Genomic DNA, 7,202 nt, shown 5'->3' on the forward strand with positions numbered 1-7,202 from the left:
TTAAGCTCACATTCTCATCCCTAGCGTGTGTCAGAATCACCCGTAGAGTTTTTAAATGCCTACAACAAAGGCCTTTCTCCAGAGAGTCTAAATCAGGAAGAGGGATTAGCACACAGCATCACTACTTTTTGAAGATTTTGATGCATGACTAGGGCTCAAGCCACCGTCCTCAATTTAAAAAGGAAGGAAGAAAGGAGGAGAGAGGGAAGGGGGAGGGAAGGAAAGAAAAAGGAGGAAAGGAGGAAGGAAGGAAGAAAGGAAGGAAGGAAGGAAGGAATTCAGGTACTAAACTAGTGCACCTGAAATGGCTGTGGTTCTTTGTCAATTTAAAAAGTTAAAATGTTACTTAGTAAGCCTATAGTGACTCGAAAACCTTTGGAACTTTTCTTTGGTAACTTTCATCAAAATAATTTAGAAGCTACCATGATAATCATCCTTACGACCTAATGCTACTGTTCACTTAGCCTGGTAAATTTGTTTATTTGTTTTAAAGATTGATTATTAACCTAGAACAGAAATTTGGAGTCACGGGTAGTTACTTCATCCCTCAATACCCATACAAAATGCTCAAGAAGTCTCCATTCAGCCAGATGTGGTGTCTCATGTCTGAAACTCTAGCTACCTGGGAAGTTGAGATTAGGAAGAGTGCAGTTCAAGGCCAGCCTGGACAAAAAGTTAGCAAGACCCCGTGTCAACCAAAAGCTGGCATGGTGGTACCTGCCTCTTATCCCAGACATAGTGAGAAGCTTAAAATAAGAAGATCAAGGTCTAGGCCAGCCTGGGCCAAAAACAAGATCCTATCTCCAAAATAACCAGAGCAAAAAGGTTGGAGGCATGGATCAAATGATAGAGTGCCTGCCTAGCGAGTACAAAACCCTGAGTTCAAACTCCAGTACCACCACCCCCAAAAAGAAAGTCTCCATCCGGTGACAAACAGAGGAACAAACAAATGAATGATTCTGCGTCAGACAGGACTTGGGTTAGTTGTTCATTGCTGGGATCTCATGACCAGCACAAGGTTGCCACAAGCCCAGGCAAGTCCTTCCAGTACTAAACTCTTATTGCCACCTCCAAACATTTGTCACTTGCTCCCTACATCAAATACATCTTTCAAGAACAATATTAGCTTTCATCTGGAGTATTAATGTGGCACAAAGGGTTTAAAAGAGAGTCTCAAAAAATGATGAGCAAAAGTGGATGTCTTGAAGGGGCAGTGTGCATGTGTACAGCTGGCTCTGGCTTCCTACACTTGGCTTTGATTTGACATCCACATTGCATTGTGTTGTCCTCTGATGGCCCCTGCTCCAGCCACAGACATCAGTGTGCTGGGTTTAGTTACCGGTTTCTGTCAGGTGATCAGCTCGCTGGACAAAGGTGATTCTCCCACTGGACAGGCCTGGCTCGGATCATCCTACAAAGCAGAAAGGCAGCTAAACTTTGCTCTATAATTAGTGCCTCTGTTTTCACAATCATACACTTTTAGATAACACTGTCTTCTGTAAGCTGACCCGTAGCTCCAGGAGAAATTGTGGTTTCGGATGTATTCTTGCAATACCACCTTAAAGTCACCACTGAGAAACAACTATAATGTTACATGTTCCGAAAAATAAGACTCCATAAGAGGGCTATTCTGCTGACCAGTCTCCCTTCAGCAATCAGAAAGTTATCGCCTCTGGTCCTCAGTAGTAACTTTGCTTTATACAATGGTACTCTCACTGCTATCAAACCAAGTAGAAGAAAACCCAGAACTCTGATAAACGAAGGCGTGGATCAAATGACAATTTCCCCAAGTGGTACTGAGACGCTTTACTCAGAACAGCTTCTTTGGATAAAAGAAAGAAAAAAAAGTGAGTGGGAAACTTAGGAAAAAGACTTTCACAGAGCTCACGGTCTCGTTACTCATATAGCCAGGTGAGAATGCAGACAGATCTTTAAACTCACGGCTTGAGATTCTGAGTTATTTTGGCCTCTTCTTGTCTGTCACCATGTCTTCCCTGGAGCACAGCGGGCTACGGAAGGTTCTGGAAGGTGGACCAAAGCCTGCTTCTGTGTACACTGTAGTCATAGGACTTGTTCCCTTCCTGGAAATTCCTTCTTTCCTTTCAGAGCAATCAACTTTGCCGAAAACCTGCAGGTTTTTGCTCACTTTCAGGATGCTCTGCTCATGAAAACAGCATTGGGTAAGCTTGAGCTTGGAGCAGCATTTGGCCACTTCAACATTTATGGAGTCCCTAAGTATGTGGGAGGTGACATATGATTCTGAAGAAGCTAAAATTTCAAGATCTGACTTCCTCCCCTTCTTGTCCAAAGACCTCAAGAACTTTCACATTTCTGTGAATCTTAAAATTACATTTCTATACCCTGGAATGCATCCCTAGACTTAAATCGCTTAGTTGTTGAACACTGAGCTTTATTTTTTCTTTTGTATTAGTGCATATTAATGGTACAACGGGTTTCATTGTGACATTTCCAGACATGCATGTAATATGCTTTGATCAAATTCACCCCCATCCCTCTTTTTCACCCTCCTTCCTCCTTTCATGGCAATTTTAACAGATTTCATTACTCTACTTTCATACATACATATGCAGCTCTTTGATCACAGTCACCCCTCTTCAGCCTCTCCGTTCACCCTACTGAAGAGTGAACTCTAAAAGTGAATTGTAGATCGATGAGAGACATACCCTCTGCTGAGAGCACACAGGGAGCAGATAGAGGGAGAGGTGGCACTTGTGACCTGTGGTTGTGAGAGATCGTGTCATGGAGCTTTTTGGGGTCATGAAGGTCCTGCCTTATTGTCTCCCCAACAAGGTTCTGCAAGCCTCCGAATGTCTAGAGGTGTCAGGACACTCTGCTCATTGTGTTGAGAAAAGAAGCCTCACTGTGGTATTCAGCACCTCAGCTCAGGTTCACGCTAATGATCCAGATTTTGAATTTTCAAGGGCCTCTTCCTCTCACGCCGCCTTCCTTTTTAGCAGTTTCATTATTTGTTCACACCTCCAGGAGGAGAAGTGGAAAAGGAAGATGAAACATAAATTCACCAGTCTTGCCCAGCTTCATGCTTATCCTGCTGTTCTCTGGTTCCAAGTCAGGTTGGGGGAAAGCGGGTGGGTCAGGAAGCCGTCTCCTACAAGCCAGCAGAGACCACCCATGCTTTCCAAACAAAATGGCAGCAAGTCAAAGGAAATATCTCACCATGGCGTGTGCATACGCACACACCACACACCACACACGCACCCCACATATACACTGTACACACAACTATACACATCACACACGCACCACACACTACACACCACACACTACACACCATACAACCACACACCACACACCACACACACCCCACATATACACTGTACACACACACAAAACTATACACATCACACACACACCACATACTACACACCACACACTACACACCATACAACCACACACCACACACCACACACGCACCCCACATATACACTGTACACACAGCTATACACATCACACACACACCACATACCACATATACACTGTACACACACACACTATACACATCACACACACACCACACCCCACATATACACTGTACACACACACAACTATACACATCACACACACATCACATACTACACACCACACACTACACACCATACAACCACACACCACACACCACACACACCCCACATATACACTGTATATACACACAACTATACACATCACACACACACCACACACCACATAGACACTGTACATACACACAACTATACACATCACACACACCACACACCACATAGACACTGTACACACACACAACTATACATATCACACACACCACACACCACATATACACTGTACACACACACAACTATACACATCACACACACACCACATACTACACACCACACACTACACACCATACAACCACACACCACACACCACACACACCCCACATATACACTGTACACACACACAACTATACACATCACACACACACCACACACTACATACCATACAACCACACACCACACACACACCCCACATATACACTGTACATACACACAATTATACACATCACACACGCACACCACACACCACATAGACACTGTACACACACACACTATACACATCACACACACCCCACATATACACTGTACATACACACAACTATACACATCACACATGCACACCACATAGACACTGTACACACACACTATACACATCACACACACACCCCACATATACACTGTACATACACACAACTATACACATCACACACACCACACACCACATAGACACTGTATATACACACACTATACACATCACACACGCACACCACATACTACACACCACACACTACATACCATACAACCACACACCACACACCACACACACACCCCATATATACACTGTACATACACACAACTATACACATCACACATGCACACCACACACCACATAGACACTGTATATACACACACACTATGCACATCACACACCACACGCTACATACCATACAACCACACACCATACACACACATGCATACCACATATACACTGTACATACACACACACTATACACATCACACACACCACACACCACATACCACATACCCACACACCACACATCACATAGCACACACATACCTACCACACATACACTGTACATACACACACATTATACACTGTACACATCATACACACACCACATACCACACACACACCACATACACACTGTACATACACATACATTATACACATCACACACATATCACACACCATACATGCCACACACACCACACTCACACACCGTACCACACACACCACACTCACGCACCGTACCACACACAACACACATCACAACACACTATATACTATACACATCACACACACACACCACACATCACACACATGCACAGGCGCACACACACCTGGCTGAATTAAGAATCCAGTCATTCGAATGGATCAAGAAAATGTAGTATCTATACACAATGGAATTTTATGCAGTCATGAAGAAGAACGAAATGTTATCATTTGCTGGTAAATGGATGGAATTGGAGAACATCATTCTGAGTGAGGTTAGCCTGGCCCAAAAGACTAAAAATCGTATGTTCTCCCTCCTATGCGGACATTAGATCAAGGGCAAACACAACAAGGGGATTGGACTTTGAGCACATGATAAAAGCGAGAGCACACAAAGGAAATATGAGGATAGGTAAGACACCTAAAAAACTAGATAGCATTTGTTGCCCTCAACACAGAGAAACTAAAGCAGATACCTTAAAAACAACTGGGGCCAATAGGAGAAGGGGACCAGGAACTAGAGAAAAGGTTAGATCAAGAATAATTAACCTAGAAGGTAACACACACGCACAGGAAATCAATGTGAGTCAACTCCCTGTATAGCTATCCTTATCTCAACTAGCAAAAACCTTTGGTCCTTCTTATTATTGCTTATACTCTCTCTTCAACAAAATTAGAGATAAGGGCAAAATAGTTTCTGCCGGGTATCAAGGGGGTTGGGGGAAGAGGGTGGGGGTGGAGTGGGTGGTAAGGGAGGGGATGGGGCAGGAGGGAGAAATGACCCAAGCATTGTATGCACATATGAATAATAAAACAATAAAAATTAAAAATTAAATTAAATTAAAAAAAAAAAGAATCCAGTCATTGAGGGCTTCAGTGACCTAAAGCACCATCAGAGATACGCAGTGCTCATGCATACACGTGAGTACACATGCACAACACAGAGAAACTGGGTCTGTAGCCTGACAATAAGAGGCATGATGTTCAGTTGCTTGCTTTCTGTGACTGTCATACAGTTTGCCATATGACATCCCTACCATTTGTAGACCCTCTTCATAGGCATTTGGAGCCAAGGCCCTACAGTGTAACCAGCATTTCTGATGCTGTGTGAGCATAGACATGAGAGACTAAAAACACCCATGCAGGTTTTTGTGGGAATACAGGTCCCCTAAGTACAAATGAAGAAACAAGACTTCTCTGGGCACAGAGCTACCTTGTTTGGAGCCTCCTTTGCTCTGATGGTACCTGGTCCCCTACTCCCCCATCAGAGTGCCTGGCTATCTAGACCCAGCGACTGTTTGGAGGAAGAACTGGCACAAGCACTTGACTTAGAGTTTTGTTCTGTTGTTGGGTTTTTGGGTTTATTTGGTTTGGGGTTTGGGGTTTGAACTCAGTGTCCCATGCTTGCTAGGCAGATGCTCTATCTCAAGCCACTCACCAGCCCTCAAGCACTTGAGAATATAAGAACAGGAGAAATAAAGCCGTTATGGTGATGAAGTTACTGTGTTGAGTTTTGCAAGGACACTCAGTGTCACTGCTCAGACACTGCTCTCAGAAGAAGATATAACCAAGTCTAGGTTTCCAGCTTTACTGTACTGATTTAGAGCTTGTCTTAATGCTGGGATTAAATTTAGCAGAACTCTGAAGTCACAGACTGGGAGAAAACATTTGCAGATCAAATAATGATAAAGGACTTATACCCAAGTTATGTAAAGAACTCTCAAATACAGTAATAAGACAATAAATAATTCAATAAAATGGGCAAATGTCTGAACAGGCACCTCAGAGGAAGATAGATGTCACACAGACAGTTGGAAAGATGTCCCATGTCACTAGTCACTATGGAAATGTAAATTAAAGCTGCTATGTGTTAGAATAACTAAATTAAGTAACACAAAATAAGTGTTGATGAGGGTGCAAGGAGCTGGGATTCTCCCACGCTGCTGCATTGTCAGTCACTTTGGAAAGAATTTGATTTTTAAAAACTTGAACACACACCTCTCATAGGATCCAGGCCAAGAGAAACGAAAGCTGAGTCCACGTGTGAGCACTTAGACACACATGTTCGAGCAACTTTCCTTGTAATCGCCCTAAAGTCGAAGTGAGCACAGGCTAAATTGAAACATAATTATTCTGAGAAAAAAAGCCAGACCAGGAAGGATACTTCTGGTGATCCCAGGTCTGTAAAATCCTGAAAATGCAAGCTGAGATAGGGTAGAGTGGTTTGCAGACATGGCGGGAGATGGGAGGGGAAGGAAAGACTAAGTCACGAAGAGAATTTGGAGGGTGGAGGGTATTGAGACTTAGCAAAGTGTATGTGAATGTGTAGCTTAATTTATGTCAATCATACCTCAGTAAAACTGTTAGAAACAGGAGAAAATCCAGTGGCTGTGGTCAGCACTTTCAGCTTAAATGGA

Source organism: Castor canadensis, chromosome 6, assembly GCF_047511655.1.
Source record: "Castor canadensis chromosome 6, mCasCan1.hap1v2, whole genome shotgun sequence".
NCBI lineage: Eukaryota > Metazoa > Chordata > Mammalia > Rodentia > Castoridae > Castor > Castor canadensis.